We start from the raw sequence: 14736 nt of genomic DNA on the forward strand, positions 1-14736 counted from the left end.
ATATAAATGAGGAAACTGGCAGCTGTGGACGCACAATTTAAAAGCCAAGAGCCTTGTTCTTACCTGGAATACTCTTATTCCCAGCGAAGTCATCTCTAAACATGTTTCCTTTCCAAATCTCCAGAAAAGCAAGCTAAATCTCATTCACACTAAAGTTGAGAGGATCATCAGTGCCATGAGATTGGAAGTCAAAATCTTAAAGCCACAGTGAAATGAGAAGCCAAAGTCAACATTAGAAACTTAAAACCAAGGAGGGACTTTCTCATTTGGGGAGATCTGGTGGTCAATGGAATAGAAAGATGCAGGATGGAGAGAAGAAGTCAGAGAGGTATTTTCACCCTTTAAACAAAACTTTAAATAAAAGAATAAAGTCCCTTTGCCAATTATATAAGAGAAGAAACAGACTCACAGACAATAGAGAACAGATTTGTGGTTACCAAGGGGGAGTGAGGGGAAGGGATGGATTGGGAGTTTGAGATTAGCATTCGCAAACTATTATATATAAACTAGATAAACAACAAGGTCCTACTGAATAGCACAAGGAATTATATTTATAATCTGTGATAAACCATAATGGAAAAGAATATGAAAAATAATGTACATATATGTGTAGCCAAATCACCTTGCTGTACAGCAGAAATTAATACAACATTGTGAATTAACCGTACTTCAATAACACAAATTACAAAAATAAAAGAATGAAAAGGTTTACAGTAATCCCTGCTCCCTTTAATATCAGTTTGGGAACTCAGTTCCAGTTTGTTTGTTGTTGGTTTGTTTTGGTTTTGTTTTGGGTTTTTTTTTCTTTTCTTCTTTTTTTTTTGCAATAAAGAGTCCTAGGCACTGCCCTCTTCCCAAAGGCAGCAGGAAATAAGAGCACAGTGTTTCCACTTTCTGCACTTAATCATGACACCCAGGCCAGCAGCAAAAAATGCTGGTACTGTCACTTGTGATCACAGTCAGCAGTACTGGAGGAAGGAAGATGAGACCCCTGATACTGACCAAAGTTGAGACAACAGCTGCTTTACATCTTTACGATGCAGACATAGCTGCAGAGCAGCGCTTGGGAGGGAAAGGCAGTCATGGTCCTTTGGTTCATCTTGGATCCTGTATTGTCCAAGTTGAACCCTTGTCCCTTTCCATTTATCATGCCAGTCTTGACAAAGCTGAATGTTTTTTCCTCCTGCTTTTTACCTGCATAGGAAATGCTGACCTTGTTAAGGCAAGTCCTTCTCACGTCACTTTTGACATTTAATTTTTTTATTCCAGTTGACAGAGCAAAGTGTTAGGTACAGACTTAATAGATACTCAAATTAGTTGTTCCCAAAATAATTTCTTGCTAATTGGGCAATTATTTTATTTTATATTGATGGGGGAAAAGGATAAATGCACTTCAATTATAAAGTGAAAGAAAAATAGTCAAGTCAATTAATACTCAATTTCAATATTCATTTATGAAATAACCAGGGCTGTGTCCCCTGCACCACTCATTCATACCTACTGGGGAATGGAAAGTAGGAAAAGGGGACCGGTGTTCAGACTCTGTTAAAGATGTACACCTGGAGGCTGGAATGGGCGATCAATGGTCTTGGAAAGAGCACATTTCCAATGGATGGAATGAGCAAATCCTGCCAGGTTAATATGCATCTTTCCCTTAGATTTCACACATTCTTATTCCTTTTTTTTTCTTTTTGCTTTTGATTTCTAGGATTTAATAATAATTTTATACTGTTAAAATAATAGTTTCCTCTTGCTTCTGTAAAAATTGTTCACAAATTATGTGGCCTAAAACAATACTAATTTACCTTACATTTATAAAGGTTAGAAGTCTTAAATGGGTCTCATGAGCTAAAATCAAGGTGTTTGCAAAGTTATATTCCTTCTGGAGGTTCTAGGGCAAAATCTGCTTCCTTGCTTGAAAAGACAAAGCTACCTACATTGCTCTCATTGTGACCCTTCCTCTGTCTTTAAACCATCACTCCAACCTCTGCTTCCATCATCAAATCTTTTCCATGACTTGAACCTCCTGTCTTCCTCTTAAAAAGACTCTTGATTCTACTGAGCCCATCCAGATAATCCAGGGTAATCTTCCCATCTCAAGATCCTGAACTATATCACATCTACAAATCCCTTTTCCATTTAAGGTGACATATATTTTGGCGAATAGGACAAGGAGCATCTTTCAGTCAGTTCAATTCAGTTCAGTCGCTCAGTCATGTCCGACTCTTTGCAACCCTATGAATCACAGCACGCCAGGCCTCCCTGTCCATCACCAACACCCGGAGTTCACTCAGACTCACGTCCATCGAGTAGGTGATGCCATCCAGCCATCTCATCCTCTGTTGTCCCCTTTTCCTCCTGCCCCCAATCCCTGCAGCATCAGAGTCTTTTCCAGTGAGTCAACACTTCACATGAGGTGGCCAAAGTACTGGAGTTTCAGCTTTACCATCATTCCTTCCAATGAACACCCAGGACTGATCTCCTTTAGAATGGACTGATTGGATCTCCTTGCATCTTTGGTGCACCATTATTTTGCTTGCCACAGTGGTTGCTGATTTTTGTTCAGGTTGTTGGCTCATGTCTATTGAGTCAATGATGCCATCCAACCATCTCATTGTCTGTCTCTCCCTAATCCTACTGACCTCAATTTTTCCCAGTATCAGGGTCTTTTCCAATGAGTTGCCTTTTTGCATCATGTGGCCAAAGTACTTTCTTTCAATTTCCCCAAGAAATTGCTCACCTGTTTTAAAGGCTGATGTCCTCTCCACGCTTTCTTTCCTCTGCTCAGCTCTGTATCACTGGAAACTATACTTCCAAGTTATCATGTTCTTCCAGGTAAGTTTAATTATGAACTAAGAGGCAATGATGCAAGATTAAATAGCTTGGGAGAGGGAGAAGCCAGGGTACTTCACATCCTCTGTTTACTGTAATGTGTCTGGTGTTGGCTGCACAGCCTTTATCTCCAGCCCCTGTACTTAGATATTATCATTAGTCTCCATCTCTTACCAGGTGATCGTGTCCTGTTGTCACTCTTGTTTTGGGATGAACATCAACTTTTTGACAATGACAATGTCTGAGTTTTATCACATCCCCAATGTGGTTTCTAAGCTCTCTTATACCTATAGTAACCTTGAGCTAAATTCCATTTTTCAGAAGTTACAAAGATTTCATATTTATGTTTTATGTGTATACTTTGCCAACTAAGGTCCATCTAGCCAAGGCTATGGTTTTTCCAGTAGTCATGTATGGATGTGAGAGTTGGACTGTAAAGAAAGCTGAACACCGAAGAATTGATGCTTTTGAACTGTGGTGTTGGAGAAGACTCTTGAGAGTCCCTTGGACTGCAAGGAGATCCCAGTCCATTCTGAAGGAGATCAGCCCTGAGATTTCTTTGGAAGGAATGATGCTAAAGCTGAAACTCCAGTACTTTGGCCACCTCATGCGAAGAGTTGACTCATTGGAAAAGACTCTGATGCTGGGAGGGATTGGGGGCCAGAGGAGAAGGGGGCAACAGAGGATGAGATGGCTGGATGGCATCACTGACTTGGCGGACATGAGTCTGAATGAACTCCGGGAGTTGGTGATGGACAGGGAGGCCTGGTGTGCTGCAATTCATGGGGTCGCAAAGAGTCAGACATGACTGAGAGACTGAACTGAACTGAATATATCCCCTCCCTCTTGGACCTCTCACGCACCAGCCTCCATACCACCCATCTGTTTTATGAAAGGAGCTCTGATATGTTTGGCAACCTAAGATGAGCTGAAGTTGGTGAATTTATCCATGAATTAATTAGATCTGAGATGGTGGCCACAGTAATTCTGCCCCCAAAGCTGGGAAACACAACCTGCCACTTAAAGAAGAAGCAGATGGCAAGGCTTAGACATCATTGCATTTATTTATCTAAACTTTTTTATTTTCTACTGGAGTATAGCTGATTAGAGCTTCCCCAGTGGCTCAGAGGTACAGAATCTGCCTGCAATGAAGGAGCCACAGGAGACACAGTTTCCTTCCCTGGGTCTGGAAGATCTCCTGGGTTTGGAAGATCCCCTCTAGTATTCTTGCCTGGAGAATCCCATGGACAGAGGAACCTGGTGGGCTACAGTCTGTAGGGTCACAAAGAGTCAGACACGACTGAAGCAACTTAGCATGCATTCATGCATAGCTGATTAACAAATAACATTGTGATATTTTCAGGTGAACAGCAAAGGGACTCAAGCATACATATACATATATCCATTCTCCCCCAAACTCTCCTTCCATCCAGGCTGCCATAGAACATTGAGCAGAGTTCCTTCTGCTGTACAGTAAGTCCTTGCTGGGTAGCAATTTTAAATATAACTGGATGTACATGTCCATACCTGACAACCATAAGTTCATTCTTTAAGTCTGTGAGTCTGTTTTGGAAGTAAGTTCATTTGCATTCTTTTTAGATTCCACATATAAGGGGTGTCCTATGGTATTCCTCTGTCTAACTTACTTCACTCAGTATGATAATCTCTAGGTCCATAGCATTATTTCATTCGTTTTAATGGCTGAGTAATCTTCCATTGTGTTAGTTGCTCAGTTGTGTCCAACTCTTTGCAACTCCATGGACTATAACCCACCATATTCCTCTGTCCATGGAATTCTATAGGCAAGAAAACTGGAGTGGGTTGTCATTCCCTTTTCCAGGGGATCTTCCCAACCCAGGGACAGAACTTGGGTCTCCTGTATTGCAGCCAGATTCTTTACCATCTGAGCCACCAGAAGGAAGTGAAGAGCTGGCTTACAACTAAATATGAAAAAATTAAGCTCATGGTATACAGCCTCATAATTCATGGCAAACATAGGGGGAAAAGTGGAAGTGGTGACAGATTTCCTCTTCTTGGGCTCTAAAATCCCTGTGAATGGTGACTGCATCCATGAACTCAGAAGATGTTTGCCTCTTGGCAGGAAAACTTCAAACCTAGACATTGTGTTGAAAAGCAAGACATTACTATGCTGACAAATATCCATATAGTCAAGGTTATGGTCTTACCAGCAGTCACATATGGTTGTGAGAGCTGGGCTGTAATGAAATCAGGGTCCTAAAGAATTGATGCTTTTCAACTGTGATGCTGAAGAAGACTCCTGAGAGTCCTTTGGACAGAAAGGAGATCAAACCAGTCAATTCCAAGGGAAATCAACCTTTTTGGAAGGACTGATGCTGAAACTGAAACTCCAGTATTTTGGTCACCTGATACGAACAGCTGACTCATTGGAAAAGTCCCTGACATTGGGAAAGATTGAGGTCCGCAAGAGAAGAGGGCATCAGAGGATGAGATGGTTAGATGGCATCACTGATGAAGTGGACATGAACTTGGGCAAACTTCAGGAAATGGTGAGGGACAGAGATGCCTGGAGTGCTGCTGTACATGGGGTCACAAAGAGTTGGACACGACTGCTCAACTGAACACCACCAATATTCCATTGTATATATGTACCACATCTTTATCCATTCTTCTGTTGATGGACATTTAGGTTGCTTCCATGTGTTGGCAATTGTAGTTGTGCACTTGACTCTTCCTTACATTGCTCTACAATGATGCTTATAAACAATCCAGGAAGTTAACGTGTTAACTGATGCTACATTGTCTGAATTCTGAAAAGTGACCCTGAATATTAAAGCTAGTTTGACAGTAATGTTGAAATGAGAACACTTCATTCATTCACCAGGTAGGAAGTTTCTTTGTTCTTGTTCCTGAGATCTGCATGATTCCATCTACTGTCTCAATCATAAAAGAAATGGATTATTTTGAATTTTCAAAAAGGCCCACTTGGAATCTAAAAGCATCTTCTCCATTAAAGTTAATGTCAAGGTCCTTCAAGGCAAGCCAAAATAGCCACTAATGTATATGATTAATGTCTCAACCCGGAGAGACATTTCTAAAGTAATTATGATTTCCTGGCTCAATCTTCTTCTATTCCGGAACCCAAACTTCAAAGATAAAGCCTTGAAAGGAGATATTTTGTAAAGCTATACCTCAAGAATAATAGAGTCATTTAATTAATGGATCTTGCTTCAGCCAAACAGTCAAATGCGGCACATGCTAGGATTCAGTTCAATTCAGTTCAATCATTCAGTTGTGTCCAACTCTTTGTGACCCCATGCATCACAGCATGCCAGGTTTCCACTATTTCACCATCTATTTCCCATGAAGTGATGGGACCAGATGCCATGATCTTCATGGCCTTGACGTACTCTGTTTCCTATTTGAAACCAGTCTGTTGGTCCATGTCCAGTTCTAACTGTTGCTTCCTGACCTGCATATAGGTTTCTCAAGAGGACTGAAATTGAAGAAAGTAGGGAAAACCACTAGACCATTCAGGTATGACCTAAATCAAATTCCTTATGATTATACAGTAGAAGTGAGAAATAGATTTAAGGGACTAGATCTGACAGATAGAGTACCTGATGTACTATGGAATGAGGTTCATGACATTGTATAGGAGACAGGGATCAAGACCATCCCCATGGAAAAGAAATGCAAAAAAGCAAAATGGTTGTCTGAGGAGGCCTTACAAATAGCTGTGAAAAGAAGAGAAGTGAAAAGCAAAGGAGAAAAGGAAAGATATAAGCATCTGAATGCAGAGTTCCAAAGAATAGCAAGAAGAGATAAGAAAGCCTTCCTCAGCGATCAATGCAAAGGAATAACGGAAAACAACAGAATGGGAAAGACTAGAGATTCTCTTCAAGAAAATTAGAGATACCAAGGGAGCACTTCATGCCAAGATGGGATCAATAAAGGACAGAAATAATATGGACCTACCTGAAGCAGAAGATATTAAGAAGAGTTGGCAAGAATACACAGAAGAACTGTACAAAAAAAGATCTTCATGACACAGATAATCACGATGATGTGATCACTCACCTAGAGTCAGACATCCTGGAATGTGAAGTCAAGTGGGCCTTAGAAAGCATCACTATGAACAAAGCTAGTGGAGGTGATGGAATTCCAGCTGAGCTATTTCAAATCCTGAAAGATGATACTGTGAAAGTGCTGCACAGAATATGCCAGCAAATTTGGAAAACTCAGCAGTGGCCACAGGACTGGAAAAGGTCAGTTTTCATTCCAATCCCAAAGAAAGGCAATGCCCAAGAATGCTCAAACTACCGCACAATTGCACTTATCTCACACTCTAGTAAAGTAATGCTCAAAATTCTCCAACCCAGTCTTTAGCAATACATGAACCGTGAACTTCCTGATGTTCAAGCTGGTTTTAGAAAAGGCAGAGGAACCAGAGATCAAATGCTGGAATTAGGCATACTGAATTGTCCATGGCCCCTTTCACATTGCCAGCATATTTAAGGACCATGATGGAAGCATAACCTCTGTTTCTGAAAGTACTAACAAAAGATGGTATTCTTCCCCTAGGAAGTTGTAAACCTGCCTACAATTGTTATTTGCCAAATGTATTCTGGCAGGTAGCCTAAATATCTTTTGTCAAAATAGTAAAGCCCTTGGTGAATGTAATAAATACATTATAAGTAAGAAATTTCAAAGATAGAGAAAATCTCATAGTACTTCCAGGTTTTTAGATACAAGCAAGGAGAAGGAGGAGATGGAAGTAGAGGTGGAGGAGGAAGAAAAGTAAAACACATAAACAAAATCAGTCACTCACTTGGTATTCATACAATTGTTTTACCTTCCTCCCTGGCCCTCATGGCTTATAAACAATAATTATAGTAGGATTTTTTATCTCTCTCACTGAAGGACCACATTTTGCATTTAATATTGAGAAATCATTTAAATGATTTTATATTAAAAGTTAACAAACCAGAAAATAAAATATTTGCTCTATTTGAAGAACTTTATTATTAGTAACAGTGGGAAAAAAGTGATTATAAAGATTTTCTTTGAACACTTGCATGTTATAGATGAGAAAACTAGCCCCGCAAGGTGCCCTGATTGGCTCAAGGTTACCTAATACACATGGCAAAGCTTGAGCAAGGCTGGGACTCATATTGGAGTTATCTAAGTCTTCTTGCTATAGTCTTTTCACTGTACTAAGGTTTACAGTACAATTCAGTATAAAGATTTCAACTTTCAGATTAAAAAACTAGAGAAATTTTGTTGCTGTTTTCTGAGATAAGGCAGACAACCTGGATGGATTTGAGAGGCACAAAAGAAAATCAAGCTGCCTGTGAATTTGTGACAGATGGGCTTTATTTCTTTTAGTCAAAGTAATGAACCCCTCAGCTTAACTTCACGCTTGAGCAATTACTCAAGAGTATCACAATACTGAACACAATAATGTTAAGGAAGCTTGAGCAAAGAATATTCCCTGTGTTGATTTAGAGAAGAACAGTACAACTGAAGTTGAAGGAAAAGAATGGCTCCAGTGCTACACTGATGTCCCAAGACACAATTCTTCTCAGCCAGGAATTTTCAAGATCTTACTCAAGGGCTTTCCTGGTGGTCCAGTGGTTAAGAATCTGCCTTTTAATGGAAGGGACACCAGTTTGATCCCTGATCTGGGAAGATCCCACATGCCTCAAAGCAAGTAAGCCTGTTCGCCGCAACTGCTGAGTCCACACTCTAGAGCCCATCTGCTGCAACTACTGAAGCCCCCACACCTATAGTCCTTGCTTTACAACAAGAGAAGCCACCACAATGAAAAGCTCATGCACCTCAACAAATAGCCCACACTCACTACAGCTAGAGAAAGCCCTCTTGCAGCAATTAAGACACACTACAGCCAAAAAATAAAATACATAAATAAATCTTAAAAAAAAAAAAAAAGACATGACTCACGCATGTTGAAACAGGAAAAAAAATGTTGATCTTATATTGAAGAACAAGAAGCTAGAGGGTTACTGTGTATCTCAAACATAATGTGCTGGTGCTTAGTCATTCAGTTGTGTCCAACTCTTTTCCAACCCCATGGACTGCATGGCTCCTCTCTCCATGGGATTCTCCAGGCAGAAATACTGGAGTGGGTTGCCATTTCCTCCTCCAGGGGATCTTCCTGACCCAGTGATCGAACCTCTGTTTCCTCCATTTCCTACATTGGCAGAGGGATTATTTACCACCAAGCCGCTGAAGGTACTTAAAAATTATTTGTTGATTTAATATAAAAAATAGTTTGATAATCTTACAATACTTTATTAGAATTTTTATTGCTATTAAAATCACTATTTTATTGGCCTATGATTTTTAAATTTCTATCATTTGCACTAAATAAAGCATTTTAATTATAGAAAAACTGTAAAAATATAACTAAAGAAAATGACTCATAAGTCTCCTATCAAAAGATACCCATTAACATTTTGTTAAATATACTGTCTAGGTCCTATTCTCTTTGGATACAAAATAGTTTTTAGATGGTTTTATATGTATATTATATTTTAAGTTCTCACAGGAAATCATTTAAAGAAACAAGGCAAATTATTTCTAATTGTTTCTCCTAAAAAAATCCTAATTATTGTTATTGGTCTAATTATTTAGAAATGTTTGTAATACTTTTCTAATTTCCAAAATATTGACATCAAAGTGTAGTTGAGAAATTGCATTGAATTCAAAAATTAATTTGAAGGATAGTTGAATTTTTGTAATATGGAACCATTCCTTGATGGAATGTGTTAGAAAGCAAACGATATACTTGTTATTTGGTCGACATTTTTAAAGTTTCATATAAGGAAAAAAAATTATAGCTGGCATGTATTTGTCATTAATATACTGATTTATATATGTATGCTTTATAATTATATATATCAGTTCAGTTCGGTCGCTCAGTGGTGTCTGACTCTTTGCGACCTCATGAATTGCAGCACATCAGGCCTCCCTGTCCATTACCAACTCCCGGAATTCAATCAGACTCGCATCCATCGATCAGTGATGCCATCCAGCCATCTCATCTTCTGTCGTCCCCTTCTCCTCCTGCCCCCAATCCCTCCTAGCATCAGAGTCTTTTCCAATGAGTCAACTCTTCGCATGAGGTGGCCAAAGTACTGGAGTTTCAGCTATAGCATCATTCCCTCCAAAGAAATCCCAGGGTTGATCTCCTTCAGAATGGACTGGTTGGATCTCCTTGCAGTCCAAGGGACTCTCAAGAGTCTTCTTCAACACCACACTTCAAAAGTATCAATTCTTCGGCGCTCACCCTTCTTCACAGTCCAACTCTCACATCCATACATGACTAATGGAAAAACCATAGCCTTGACTAGAGGGACCTTAGTCGGCAAAGAAATATCTCTGCTTTTCAATATGCTATCTAGGTTGGTCATAACTTTTCTTCCAAGGAGTAAGCATCTTTTAATTTCATGGCTGTAATCACCATCTGCAGTGATTTTGGGGCCCCCCCAAATAGAGTCTGACTCTGTTTACCTTGTTTCTCCATCCATTTCCCATGAGGTGATGGGACCAGTAGCCATGATCTTCGTTTTCTGAATGTGGAGATTCAAGCCAACTTTTTCACTCTCCTCTTTTACTTTCATCATGAGGCTTTTTAGTTCCTCTTCACTTTCTGCTATAAGGGTGGTGTCGTCTGCATATCTGAGGTTATTGAGATTTCTCCCAGCAATCTTGATTCCAGCTTGTGTTTTTTCCAGTCCAGTGTTTCTCATGATGTACTCTGCATAGAAGTTAAATAAGCAGGGTGACAATATACAGCCTTGACGTACTCCTTTTCCTATTTGGAACCAGTCTGTTGTTCCATGTCCAGTTCTAACTGTTGCTTCCTGGCCTGCATACAGATTTCTTAAGAGGCATGTCAGGTGGTCTGGTATTCCCATCTCTTTTAGAATTTTCCACAGTTTATTGTGATCCACACAGTCAAAGGCTTTGGCATAGTCAATAAAGCAGAAATAGATGTTTTTCTGGAACTCTCTTGCTTGATCCATGATCCAGCAGATGTTGACAATTTGATCTCTGGTTCCTCTGCCTTTTCTAAAATCAGCTTGAACATCAGGGAGGTCACGGTTCACATATTCCTGAAGCCTGGCTTGGAGAATTTTGAGCATTACTTTACTAGATGTGAGATGAGAGCAATTGTGTGGTAGTTTGAGCATTCTTTTGCATTGCCTTTCTTTGGGATTAGAATGAAAACTGACCTCTTCCTGTCCTGTGGACACTGCTGAGTTTTCCAAATTTGCTGGCATATTGAGTGCAGCACTTTCACAGCATCATCTTTCACGATTTGAAATAGCTCAGCTGGAATTCCATCACCTCCACTAGCTTTGTTCGTAGTGATTCTTTCTAAGGCCCACTTGACTTCACATTCCAGGATGTCTGGTTCTAGATGAGTGATCACACCATCATGATTATCTGGGTCATGAAGATCCTTTTTGTACAGTTCTTCTGTGTATTCTTGCCACCTCTTCTTAATATCTTCTGCTTCTGTAAGGTCCATACCAGTTCTGTCCTTTATCGAGCCCATCTTTGCATGAAACGTTCCCTTGGTATCTCTAATTTTCTTGAAGAGATCTCTAGTCTTTCCCATTCTGTTCTTTTCCTCTATTTCTTTGCATTGATCACTGAAGAAGGCTTTCTTATCTCTTCTTGCTATTCTTTGGAACTCTGCATTCAGATGCTTATATGTTTCCTTTTCTCCTTTGCTTTTTGCTTCTCTTCTTTTCATAACTATTTGTAAGGCTTCCCCAGACAGCCATTTTGCTTTTTTGCATTTCTTTTCCATGGGGATGGTCTTGATCCCTGTCTCCTCTACAATGTCAGGAACCTCATTCCATAGTTCATCAGGCACTCTATCAGATCTAGGCCCTTAAATCTACTTCTCACTTCCACTGTATAATCATAAGGGATTTGATTTAGGTCATACCAGAATGTTCTAGTGGTTTTCCCTGCTTTCTTCAATTTCAGTCTGAATTTGGTAATAAGGAGTTCATGGTTGAGCCACAGTCAGCTCCTTGTCTTGTTTTTGTTGACTGTATAGAGCTTCTCTATCTTTTGCTGCAGAGAATATAATCAATCTGATTTCGGTGTTGACCATCTGGTGATGTCCATGTGTAGTCTTCTCTTGTGTTGTTGGAAGAGGGTGTTTGCTATGACCAGTGCATTTTTTTTTGGGCAAAACTCTATTAATCTTTGCCCTGCTTCATTCCGTATTCCAAGGCCAAATTTTCCTGTTACTCCAGATGTTTCTTGACTTCCTACTTTTGCATTCCAGTCCCCTATAATGAAAAGGACATCTATTTTGGGTATTAGTTCTAAAAGGTCTTGTAGGTCTTCATAAAACCATTCTACTTTAGCTTCTTCAGCATTTATGGTTGGGGCATAGACTTGGATTACTGTGATATTGAATGGTTTTCCTTGGAAACAAACAGAGATCATTCTGTCATTTTTGAGATTGCATCCAAGTACTGCATTTTGGACTCTTCCGTTGACCATGATGGCTACTCCATTTCTTCTGAGGGATTCCTGCCCACAGTAGTAGATATAATGGTCATCTGAGTTAAATTCACCCATTCCAGTCCATTTTAGTTCACTGATTCCTAGAATGTCAATGTTCACTCTTGCCATCTCCTGTTTGACCACTTCCAATTTGCCTTGATTCATAGACCTTACATTCCAGGTTCCTATGCAATATTGCCCTTTACAGCATCAGACCTTGCTTCTTTCACCAGTCACAGCCACAGCTGGGTATTGTTTTTGCTTTGGCTCCATCCCTTCATTCTTCCTGGAGTTATTTCTCCACTGACCTCCAGTAGCATTTTGGGCACCTACTCACCTGGGGAGTTCCTCTTTCAGTATCCTATCATTTTGCCTTTTCATACTGTTCATGGGGTTCTCAAGGCAAGAATACTGAAGTGGTTTGCCATTCCCTTCTCCAGTGGGCCACATTCTGTCAGACCTCTCCACCATGACCCGCTGGTCTTGGGTTGCCCTGCGGGCATGGCTTTTTTCATTGAGTTAGAGAAGCCTGTGGTCCTAGTGTGATTAGATTGACTAGTTTTCTGTGAGTATGGTTTCAGTGTGTCTGCGCTCTGATGCCCTCTTGCAACACTTGCCATTTTACGTGGGTTTCTCTTACCTTGGGCGTGGGGTATCTCTTCACAGCTGCTCCAGCAAAGCACAGCCGCTGCTCCTTACCTTGGATGAGGGGTAGCTCCTCCTGCCACCCTTCCTGACCTTCAGTGTGGGATGGCTCCTCTAGGCCCTCCTGCGCCTGGGAAGCCACCACTTCTTGGGCATTGGGTTGCTCCTCCTGGTCACTGCCCTGGCCTCGGACACAGGGTGGCTCCTCTCAGCCATTGCTCCTGACCTCGGACGCGGGGTAGCTCCTCTTGGCCGTTCCTTCACAGTCGCAGCCTGGCACTCTTAGTGTGCCGGGCACCGCCACAATTATATATATATGTATGTGTAATTTTTTTTGCTCCCAAACAAGCTTGTTTGTGTAATGTCCAAGAATTCCTACTGATTGAGCAGATTCTGAACAGATCAGCAGGAGAATATGTCCCACCCACAGAGCATATGCCATGATAACATTCCACTTAATACTTGTCTGTTTTTGCCACCATGTTGATTAAGAAGCATCATATTGCTCATTAAAGAGACATGCTAGCTCTTAAGTTACCCAAAATTCCTATTGCTACAAAAGTGATGAGAAGTACAGTAATTTTTAGCTTTTTATTCTATGATGTTTAATAATGTAGGCTTCTTCAGTGGCTCAGGGGTAAAGAATCAGCCTGCAATGCAGGAGCCACAGGAGATTTGGGTTCAACCCTTGGGTCAGGAAGATCCCCTGAATCTTGGTATGGTAACCCACACCAGTATTTTTGCCTAGAAAATTGCATGGACAGAGGAGCCTGGCAGGCCACAGTCCATAATGTTGCAAAGAGTTGGATTTGAATGAAGTGACTTAGCATGCATGCACACACATTAAATAACACATCTATTGGACAAGTAATGTAACCAATTAGAAGATTACCTTTAGTCAATCAGTGGTGAAAGAAAGAGGAAACAGCATCAAAGTTATCAATATGATAATCGGAAAACTAAGAATATGTGTACCTTGTCCATGGGGATATTAATCCCATACCCTAGCTTTCATCACAACAGCATGCTCACTCTACATCTGCCCCTTACTTGGATCAGAGCCTGGTGACTAAGGAATCAAGTACAAATTAATCATTTTATTTATTCCTTTACTTTGAATCATGTATTTACTCCTACTTTTATGTGCTTTGGAAAGCAAAACAACCCATAACTACTTGTACACACAACTAAACAGGAGAAACTTCTTAATCTTAACCCCTCTAAATGTTCTTTTTCCCCAAAAGTATGTGCTGGGGCCTGTAGGATCTTAGTTCCCCAACCAGGAATCAAACCTGGGCACTAGGCAGTGAAAGAGAACAGAGTTGTAACTGCTGGACACTGGACTGCCAGAAAAACCTTTTTTTTCCCCCTACCCAGAAATGTGATGTCTTCTGATGGTCCACACTCTTCCTGCCATTTGCCATTTTGTTGCAGATAAATCTTGCTCTGATCCAGAATGTACAAATCTACATTATTTCTAAACTGGTTCTATGATAAGGACAAAATAGTCCTTGGAACCCTAGTCTTAGGCTTTGATGAATTTAACAGTTGTTTTTTTGGGGGGTCATCTAGTAAATCTAGAAAATGTCACCTGAAAAGAAAGAAATCTAACTTCTTGTTTTCAACTAAGTAGTGGAATTGCTTCTCTGTTGTTGTTCAGTCACTCAGTCAGGTTGGACTCTTTGCAACCCTATATACTGCAGCACGCCAGGCTTCTCTGTT

The sequence above is a fragment of the Capra hircus genome, chromosome 11 (assembly GCF_001704415.2).
Source record: "Capra hircus breed San Clemente chromosome 11, ASM170441v1, whole genome shotgun sequence".
Lineage (NCBI taxonomy): Eukaryota > Metazoa > Chordata > Mammalia > Artiodactyla > Bovidae > Capra > Capra hircus.